Source organism: the organism of the source record quoted next, unplaced genomic scaffold (genome assembly GCF_019419815.1).
Source record: "Pyrus x bretschneideri cultivar Hongxiangsu unplaced genomic scaffold, Pyrus_bretschneideri_v1 Contig2, whole genome shotgun sequence".
NCBI classification, from domain to species: domain Eukaryota; kingdom Viridiplantae; phylum Streptophyta; class Magnoliopsida; order Rosales; family Rosaceae; genus Pyrus; species Pyrus x bretschneideri.
The window spans coordinates 13,397,910-13,408,359 of record NW_025999501.1 but is presented as its reverse complement, the minus strand read 5'-3'; positions in this window follow the sequence as shown (position 1 = coordinate 13,408,359).

The following is a 10,450-nucleotide window of genomic DNA, read 5'->3' as shown; positions in this document are numbered from 1 at the left end:
CTTACTAGTAGCAACTCATCTCCACTTATAACTAAAAGGTGAAGATTCGACAGTTCTAGCCTAGAGATCTAGTCTTGAGAAAAGTCTTCATCATTGCCTGCAATGAAGGCTTCAAAGGGATGGATCCCATCTAGGATGGTCTGTAGAAGATTAGTAGAGTAGGCGGTAAGGGTAGCTGCACCCTTGCCATCATGAACGACAAAGAGATCGAAAAGTAATGGAACGCCTATAATCTGAGGATGTACCATATATGACTTCCTGCTACATTAAAGCTTGAAGACTCAAGCAGCTTGATAGGCACTACCTCGCAAGCCGATGACTATCCGGTTGTTATGCAATTTTTACCTTACAGCTAAGTTTTCATTCGTTTCACTCATTTTTCAATGAAGAATTCAGAAGTTATTCGCAACTTGGCTCAGCTACATGCTTACAACAACTTATCACTCTTGCACTTCAATGAAAATCATACCTTCTTTGGGATTTATCACAGGAATTGCACCCCCTAATGACCAACCATGCTCTGCAATGTGAGAGGGTAAAATATACACTTTGAATATCCAAACATGGATAGGTCGGGCTACCCTGGTACAACTAGGTGAATGATGACGTGCGCCAAGATCCGTAGAATTAGCCACAGTGGTATTTTTCAAGGCTTAGCTAATTAAAAGATTTTTGGTCTTTGGCCTAATCCGTGGGAAACTATGCCTCAAAGACGGAGGAGGCACATTATGCAGTACACCCTATGGACGGCTGCCCTGGAACCTCAAATGTGACATCCCACATCGCCCAGGGGAGTGATCCTTAAATGTATATTCCCATCTCTACCTAGCAAGAGGCCTTTTGGGAGCTCACTGGCTTCGGGTTTCGTAGGAACTTCGAAGTTAAGCGAGAAGGAGGCTAGAGCAATCCTAGGATGGGTGACCCACTGGGAAGTTGCTCGTGAGTTCCTAAAAACAAAACCGTGAGGGAATGGTAAGCCCAAAGCGGACAATATCGTGCTACAGTGGTGGAGTGGACCCGGGAAGTGATTCGCCCGGGCCGGGATGTGACAATTTGGTATCAGAGCCTAACCCTGGCCGCGTGTGTGCCGACGAGGACGTCGGGCCCCTAAGGGGGGGTGGATTGTGACATCCCACATCGCCCAGGGGAGTGATCCTTAAATGTATATTCCCATCTCTACCTAGCACGAGGCCTTTTGGGAGCTCACTGGCTTCGGGTTTTGTAGAAACTCCGAAGTTAAGCGAGAAGAGGGCTAGAGCAATCCCAGGATGGGTGACCCACTAGGAAGTTGCTCGTGAGTTCCCAAAAACAAAACCGTGAGGGAATGGTAAGCCCAAAGCGGACAATATCGTGCTACGGTGGTGGAGTGGACCCGGGAAGTGATCCGCCTGGGCGGGATGTGACATCAAAGGTTCTATTGAGTGCATTAAGGTAGCCTACGGTTTCCAGAAGATTGCCTATGGCTTGCCCTTCGAGTAGTTAGCCGAGCTAAACTTATGCAACTACACATTTTTGTGAAAAGGAACAGTTAACATGCACATACGAAACTTTATGTACTGTTGACATGCTACGTAGTTGATAAGCTTCATCTTTGCTAAGCGCGAAATGATCATTCAGATCTATACTGATTCCTAAAGTGTTGTGATACTTGCTTCACAACCTACATAATTGGTTACATAAAATGCAAAGTGTTCTTTTAGACCTTTGCCCATGAAATTCCACATCACTATGTACTTTTGCCACAAAAGTTTAGCAAATTTCATGCCATAGACATCTTTATTATGTTGTGATGCAGGCCACACAGCTCAAGGGATCGAAGAAAGCCGAAGCTAATAGCCAGGTAGTCACGTGAACTTGTCTGCTTCTATAAGTAAGGCCTCTGGCTACCAACCCTATGGCTAACAACTTTGCAAAAAATCTACATCGAAACCTACGACTATATAGGCTACACGGGCTTGTCTGCTTATAGAAAAGTAGCACATCTGCTGCTGGTCTAGAGGTTAAAGGTTAGGTCTAAACAAAAGAAGCAAAGATGAAGAAAAATGAAGGAAACAAGTTTATTAAATTTTCTAGCAAAATTGATAAACCAAGAACAAAGGCTATAAAGTTCGAGCAAAAGAAAAAACAACAAGGAAAATAAAGAAAATCATAAAGGCTACCCTAGAAAGAACTCTTCAGCAGCTTGGACATCCCACTACTACTCGGTTGCTACACCTTCAGCAGCCGCTACACTCTCAGCATTATCTAGAACTTTACCCTCAGCTACCTTAGCCTAGGCACCAACCTCTCCGACTACTTCACCAATGGAAGCCTCGAAAGTAATGGCAAGAAAGTCTTTCAGAGAAACATAGAAGGTTTCAAAGTCATTTCCAACAAACTCAAAGTCAGACAGCTTACCGAAGAAGTGATCTACATAACCCAACTTGTGAAAATTGGCCTGACACTGACCAAGCAAAGCCTCGATCCAACGTTCTCACTCTTTAGCTGGTCGTTCTCCTCGATCCAACCATCCGATGAGGTCTGCAAACAATTCTTCGGGTTCCAGACCCATTTTTTTAGTGTTTTAGACCTTTTTTTAATGCTTTTATGCAGATTTGACATATTCCAGCTTAAATCTCACGCTCGAAGTCCATTACACTTCCACCACTCAAGGAGATGCATACCGTCCAAGCTCTTCCACCCCAAAATGGCAAACAACACTTGTCTCGACAAGTTATAAAGTTGACAAGTGCCCTCGCGTAACAGATGACCTTGGTGAATTAGCTTGTGCAGCGCACCGAGATGCAGTGTGCCCCATATGAGGTGTCCTGATGAACCTTTCTAGCAACATCTTGGCAAAGTAGCCCATTGACCAGAAATAAATCGAGTGTTATGGCAGTGTACATTCCCACTTGGGTCCTCGAGATAGCATATACTCTGGTCTTAGCGCACGGAGGAGCATGAATTCTCAGTTAGGCCCACGAACGAGCATACATTCATAGTTAGGGTCACACTTCGATAATCAATGTGGACAACCTCTAGACGAAGTGTTCATTCGCAGCTAAGCCTACAAGGAGCATCATCCACCTCACATCAGAGTAAGCAACACGACTGATGGAGATAAGCAGTCACTCAATTTGGCTTAAGTTCAATTGGTAGCCTGCGAGTAACCAGCTCGCCTGCTAGGAACGTACCACATGCACCGCAGCCACGACATAGACAAGCCGAGCATAGGGAAAAGCAGACTAGACCAGCAGGTCATGACCGAGGGTAGCGAATATTTCGTTACCCCAGCAAAGGTAAATTCAAGAAGAAATAGATATGCTTATGACCGAATGATTGCGCAGCTTCTAGCGCAATGAAGTTACAGACGAGGCGCTCCAACAAGACACGACCAATATAAACAGGTCACTTTTCATGGATGAGATCGAGCAGGTAGACTCACCATGCTGCATTTCACCTTTTTCAAAAGAAATGGAAACCAGAGAGGCTCCTAAAGTAATACCATAGCCCAATGATCCTTTATCGGAACAATGACACCTAAAAACTGTTCAAAGTTCTCGATTTTGATCTACCAAATCCTTTATAACATCAAGAGTGAACCATGGTTTAAGTTGTTAAGGCAATCGAAAGGAGACACCCCCAAGTTAGATCACACCAAGTACTATGCATTCTATTGAGGTTTCAGTCACACAACCAATGAATGCTACACTGGGAGGAATTACCTAGAGAAGTTGGTGACATAAGGTAAGGTCAACGAATACTTGGACAAGCTAGCTGCGTAGCCTAGAAGAAGCACAGACGCCGACGAAGAGGAAGATCTAACAAGCTCTATTAGTCTCACAAGTCCAGGCAGTTAACACCCAACTTGAACCCATCATTGGCTTTATTGAGCAGGATGCTGAATAAGTTGACTTCTTACATGACGATGTCCTAGTGATATCTATCCAACTAGCCACGTTATAATTGACTAGAATAATGGTTGACAACGGAAGTGAGGTCAAGCTACTTCAATTATCAATAATTCAGAAGATGGTGGCCTGGAAAGCATAATCATAAGCCGAGTGGAGGTACTTACTGGATTCAACATACACATCTCGACCGATATTGATTACATTACACTTGATGTAAGAACATCGCCAGTTGTCTCAAAGTAGACGTTGGATGTCATAACCTCTGCCAAGTATCAAAAGATTAGATTTGGCATCCCGGGAGGAGGAGTCGGAAAAACCAAGTTTGACCAAGCCACATCTTGACGATTCACTGTGCAAGTACGAAAGAAGTCAAAGAAGAAGTATTTTACCCCCTAGAGGCTACCAAAGTTCAAAGGGACGACGAAGCTACCAAATAGTAATTAAAGCAAACGGATCAAGAAGATGATGTCCAAGTCAACACACTAGCAGATAAAATGGGATGGAATCCTGAAGAGGATGTTGAACACATCATTCTTGATTGACGGTAGCTGGAGAAGAATGTTTGAATTGAAGCAAAAATCGACAAGCTACTGAAGGTCGAGTTCATAGAAGAGATAGCACACTCAGCATGGTTTGCTAACGTCTTGCTAGTAATGAAGAAAGAGAAGAGCAAATGGAGAGTATGCGTAGACTACACTGACCTCAACAAAGCAAGCCCAAAAGATCTTTATTTGGTTCCTCGAATCGATTTACTAGTAGATTCAACTTCCGGGAACCAATTGCTTAGTTTCTTGGATGGATACTTCAACTACAATCAAATTGCCTTACACAAGCCTGACAAGGAGAAAACCACATCCATGATCAAGCGAGGCACATACTACTACAAAGTCGTGCCTTTTGGCCTCAAGAACGCGGGAGCTACTTACCAATGACTGGTAAACATGATGTTTAAGAAGCAAGAGTAACCATGAAGGTCTACGTCGACGACATCATGATGAATGGCAAGTAATAGTGAGACCACATTGGCAAACTGGCGGAAACTTTCAACTTTCTTAAAGAATACAAGAAGAAGCTCAATCCCACCAAATGCACGTTTGAAGTATCTTTAGGCAGATTCTTAGGGTACCATATGATCAACGAGGAATCGAAGCACATCCTAAGCAGATTCGAGCAATCCTAGAAATGAAGTCTCCAACTACCCTGAAGGAGATCCAAAGCTTCACCGAACGAGAAGCCGTGCTCAATTGCTTCCTCTCGTGACCCACTAATCGATGCAATCCTATATGGTCTAGACATTTCTTAACGAGTAATGAAATAGGCATTGGAACTTGGCTAATACTGCTTAGTTTACCAACCCTGCACGATGATAAAGGCCTAAGCCTTGGCATATTTCATAGCAGAATTCAAGCCTAGCTGAGGCGATGTAGCAACGTGGCTCAACGATGCCTCGGAGGCAACCGTGCAGGCCATAGCCACACCTGCCTTGCCCAATGAAGACTTCTGGCATTTGCATGTTGATGATGCATCTAACTATAAGGGCTCAGGAGTAGGTTTGTTCATTACCCCAGATGGTTTGATGATTGAGCAGGCAATCACTCTAGGCTTCAAGGCATCTAACAACGAAGCAAAGTACGAAAACAACTTGAGGCATTTTAGACTTACACCTTCACTTAAGTTGTGCAGGTAGATAACACCCACGCGGATGCACTAATCGGCTTAGGCTCTACGCTCGACCATTAACTTAAACGTTCTATTCCAATGGAGTATCTGGAAAAGTTAAGTGTAGAGGCGAAGCCAGCAGCTGAAGTGTCATAATTTAGTACAACTCTGAACTGGCAAAGTCCTATTAAGAAAGCTTAAAGGCAGCACGCTACTACATATGGAATGACATTCTCATCCGAATATCCTACCCTGAACCACATCTCTGTTGCCTAGTGCCCCCCGATGACCTAAAGGCTCTAAGTTCAATCTACGAAGGATTTTGTGAAAATCACTCCAGAGGTTGATCCTTAAAACTGAAGACTTTTAATGCAGGCTACTACTAGGCTACTATGTATTAAGATGCAAAAGAGTTAATGCAAAAGTGTGACAGCTACCAACACTACAAGCTGGTACTAACACTGCTTGCCAGCGAACTACACTTGCAAATGAGTCATTTTCGATTCATGTGAAGGAACATCATCTGTCGATTTGGCATCCCTCAAGCTATTGTAATAGATAAGGCCCACAATTCATAAGCAAAAATTTGGCGAAGTTTTTCCAGAAATATTGCATCAAGCAGCACATGTGTACGCCGAGGTATCCCAAGGCAACGGGTAGGCCGAGGCATCTAATAAGACACCTCGACTGCCTCAGGAAATCGTTATTAGACAAGAAGAGAAAGTGGCTAAACGAACTTCTGGTGTTCCATCGGCGTATCGTACAACCAAATGACGAGCAACCGGTGAAACTACTTTCTCCTTGGCATTCAATTCAAAAGCAGTCATCCCTCCTAATGTCATAGTGTCGAGCATCAACACTCTACTATAATAAAACGACCACAAAATTAGACCTGGCAGAGGAAAAATGCAAGAAGGTGACCCGCGTCGCATGCTACTAGCAGCATCTCATCTCCAGCTATAATAAGACGACAAATTTGGCAGTTCCAGCCTGAAACTTTATCCTAAGAAAGGCCATCATCACCGCTCGATAGGAACGATCCAAAACGATGAATCCCGTATTTTGTTATCATTACCTAGACCCCCTCCAGGCCTATCAAAGTTCAAAGACTCAATCAACTCGACAAACAAGACCTCACATGCCGAGGATTATCCAGTTGTTATGCAATTTCTACCTTTTAGCAAAGTTGACACGTTTCTTTAATGATCAAAGAAGTCATTCACAAGCCTGGCTCGAGTGTATGCTGCTTACAACAACTGTTCACTCATGCTTTTCATTGAAGATCCTGCCCTTTCTTAGACTTATCGTAGGAATTGCACCCCCTAGGGACCAACCATACTCTCCAGTGCAAGAGGGTACACTAATTTCTCGACACCAATCTGGGTCTACTATCTAGTGCGAGAGGGTAAACTATACACTCCGAGTATCCAGACGTGGATGGGTCGGGCTATCCTAGTGTAACTAAGTGCATGATGACCTGTGTCAGGATCCCTAGAATTAGCCACAATGGTCATTTTCAAGGCTTAGCTAACTGAAGGATTTTTGGTATTTAGCTTAATTCGCATGGAATCGGGCCGAAGAGATGAAGGAGGCACATTACGCAGTACGCCTTAAATATGGTTGCCCTGGAACCCTAAAGTTGTTACCGAGTGCACTAAGGTAGCCTACGATTTCCTAAAGACTGCCTATGGCTTGCCCTTCGAGCAATTAGTCGCATTAAACTTATACAACTGCATATTTTTATGAAAAGTTAAACAATTAGCGTGCACATACGAAGCTCTATCCACTATCAACATGCTACGCAGCAGATAAGCTTCATCTCTGCCAAGGAATGAATGATCACTCAGATCTACATTGATTCATAAAGGGTTGTGATACTTGCTACGCAACCCACATAATTGGTTACATAAAGTGGAAAGTGTTCTCTCGGACCGTTGCCCACAAAATTCCATACAACCACATATTTTTAATATGAAAGGTTAGCAAATTTTATTCCCCAGAAATCTTTAGTATGTAGTGATGTAGGCCACATAGCTCAAAGGATTGAAGAAAGTCAAAGCTAACTGCCAAGTGGTCACGCAGATTAGTCTACTTCTGTAAGTAAGGTGTCCGGTTGCCGACCATATAGCTAATAACTTTGCAAAAGTTCTACACCAAAACCAACGGTGAGGTATTCGGCTACTGACCATATAGTTATCTGCTTAGTAGAATAGATTGGGCGTAAACCAAAAAAAAAAAGCAAATATGAAGAGAAACAAAGGAAACAAGTTTATTAAATTTTCTAGCTTGATAAACAAAGAGCAAAGACCGATGGAGTTCAAGAAAAAAGAAAAACCAACAAGGAAAATAAAGAAAATCCTAAGGGCTACCTAGAAGAATACTCTTCAGTAGTTTGGACATCTCACGATTACTCGGTTGCCAGACCTTCAGCAGCCGCCACACTCTCAGTAGTGGCATCATCCAACGCTTCACCCTCGGTTACCTCAACCTAGGCACCAACTTCTTTAACTACTTTACCAATGAAAGCCTCGAAAGTAAAGGCAAGCAAGTCTCAAGAGAAATTGAGAAGGTTTTGAAGTCTTTCCCATCAAACTCAACATTAAATGCCCTACCAAATAGATGATCTACATAACCCAACTTGTAGAAATTGGCCTGACACTGAACAAGCAAAGCCTTGAGTCCAACCTTCTCACTCTTCAATTGTTCCGACTTTTCAAGCAGACTAACACAGACATTCTATCGAAGAGATGATCTACATAACCCAACTTGTAAAAATCGGCCTAACATTGAACAAACGAAGCCTCGAGTCTAACCTTTTCACTCTTCAACTACTCAATTTCCTCAAGTAGACTAACACGGATGCGCTACAACTCATGCATTTCCTTATTTAGACTTTCGTTGATCTGCAGCACACCTTGGAGTTCCAATACTTGGGGTTCAAGCGTATCGACTGTCTTCTGGAAGTTGATTACTTGATTATAAGCAGCAATAAACTCTTCATCCTTTACAAAAGCAGTTGAACGAAGTCCCAAAATGGCACGCTCAAGATCTTGAATCTGAGGTATGTAAGGACCAATCTCCTTCTTTACACTTTCATACTTAACTTGGATCACGTCAAGCCTAGCCTTCAAGTCATCGATCTCTTGGTGAGCGGGCTCAAGCTGTAACATGAGGGCAAAGATATTGGACCCATTGAAAGCAACGAGTTTAGACTCCAACTTTTTGATCTTCTCAGTATAAGAATAAGCTTCAACTATCATAGTCAATGCCATTTCCTTTGTAGCCTTGGTATTCTCTTAGTTAAGGAGCATAGACTCACCTGCCAGAATTGTTGTTTTTGCATCATAGTAAGCAGAGCAATCTTTCTATATTGGGTCATATGCTTCACAAAGGAACTTGGGCAAATAACCTCTCTGACACCCTCAACAAGTTTAGCACACGTATTTATGTCTTCAAGCATATTAGGTTTCAAAAGTGCACAGATTTCAGCAGATTTTCTAGAAACAGGCTTGGTGGATTTTCTCGTAGCTACCCATGCGAGCAGACTCTTCTTTCTCAATAGGCGAACCAGTCTTAACAGCAAGAAAAATAGGCCCAAGCGCCACTTTAGCAGCAGAGTCCACCTTATCGCTCTTCGTAGTAGCAAGTCTCTCCAAAGGTAAACCAGACTTAGCTCCTAACGGACGTCTTGGTATAGACTTCAGTATTGGGGGCATAATGAAACCTTTTACAATGAATAATCCTATCAGCAATTATACAAGCCATATTCGGCATAGAAAATGTCACAAGCTAATATCTACCAGCCTCATCTTTTTCCCCTTGGAAGAAGTCAAGTTAATCATAAGCTTCGCGACAGCAGGTGGACCCTCATAAGCAGCGGAGGAAGTTTTCAATTTTTTCTTAACCGCCATTTTTTAAGCCGACGAGGAAGATCTCTTTCTTCCACCTTCATTCACAACGGGTCCACGACAGTGATCAGACGAGCCAATGCCTCAGCCTTGAACCGTTTTATCTCCTCACTCGGGGGTAGCTCACATTTCTCCTGGTGAAGAAGACTAAGTAACTAATGTTATTCACGGTACTCAACAGAAATGCCCAGGGCGACTTGCACCTTCTTCATATTCGACGAAGTCCTTAGAGTTGAGCCAAACTTCAAATCTACATAAACAGAGGTGGACATTCAATGAACAAGCCAAAAGTAACTCAGTAAAAACACAAAGCAGCTTAAAAACTAAGCAATTCACTTACTGGTGGTGAAAATCGTTGGAGCGTGCAGCTCAAGGAAAGAGTTAAACTTTCACTTTACACTTATCTCCAAGGTGTCTTTGGCCAAGTCATGATCATTTTTTTGCTCAAGAGATCAAACAGGTTATGATGAAACCTCGACTTTCCACGAGCCAAGCCCCATGACCTAGCTTTCTCGGCTCAACCAGGCAGTAGTAAGCTCAGCCCATACTGGCTTTTCCTTAATTTTTCTCCCTCAAACCAGCAGGCAAGAAGGTTACATACCTAACATTCCAACAACCCATGAAGCCCACGACCTCCTCATTTTTCACAATCGCCAGCCTGGCCCGCGTTAGGTTTAAAAGCCTAAAGGGTTTGAGCCATGTGGCTCGCCCATCAGTGCACCCCAGCACTTCAAGCCGTAGCCCTTGGTTTCAGCAAAGTTGAATAGCCCAAGCCGTGGCTTCTGCTACACCACTTCCTTGGCTTATGCCAAGCTGACTCTTGGCCCTTGCTAGCCGAATGCTGCACCATCTCGACGACTGGCCTGCGGCAGCACCACCTAATAATAAGATAAAAAAAATTAAGTTTTTCATACCTTGGTACAGCGCAAAGAAGACAAAGAAATCAACGGAAGACAGTTCTTTGCACAGGCAAGCAAAGAAGAATGCTAG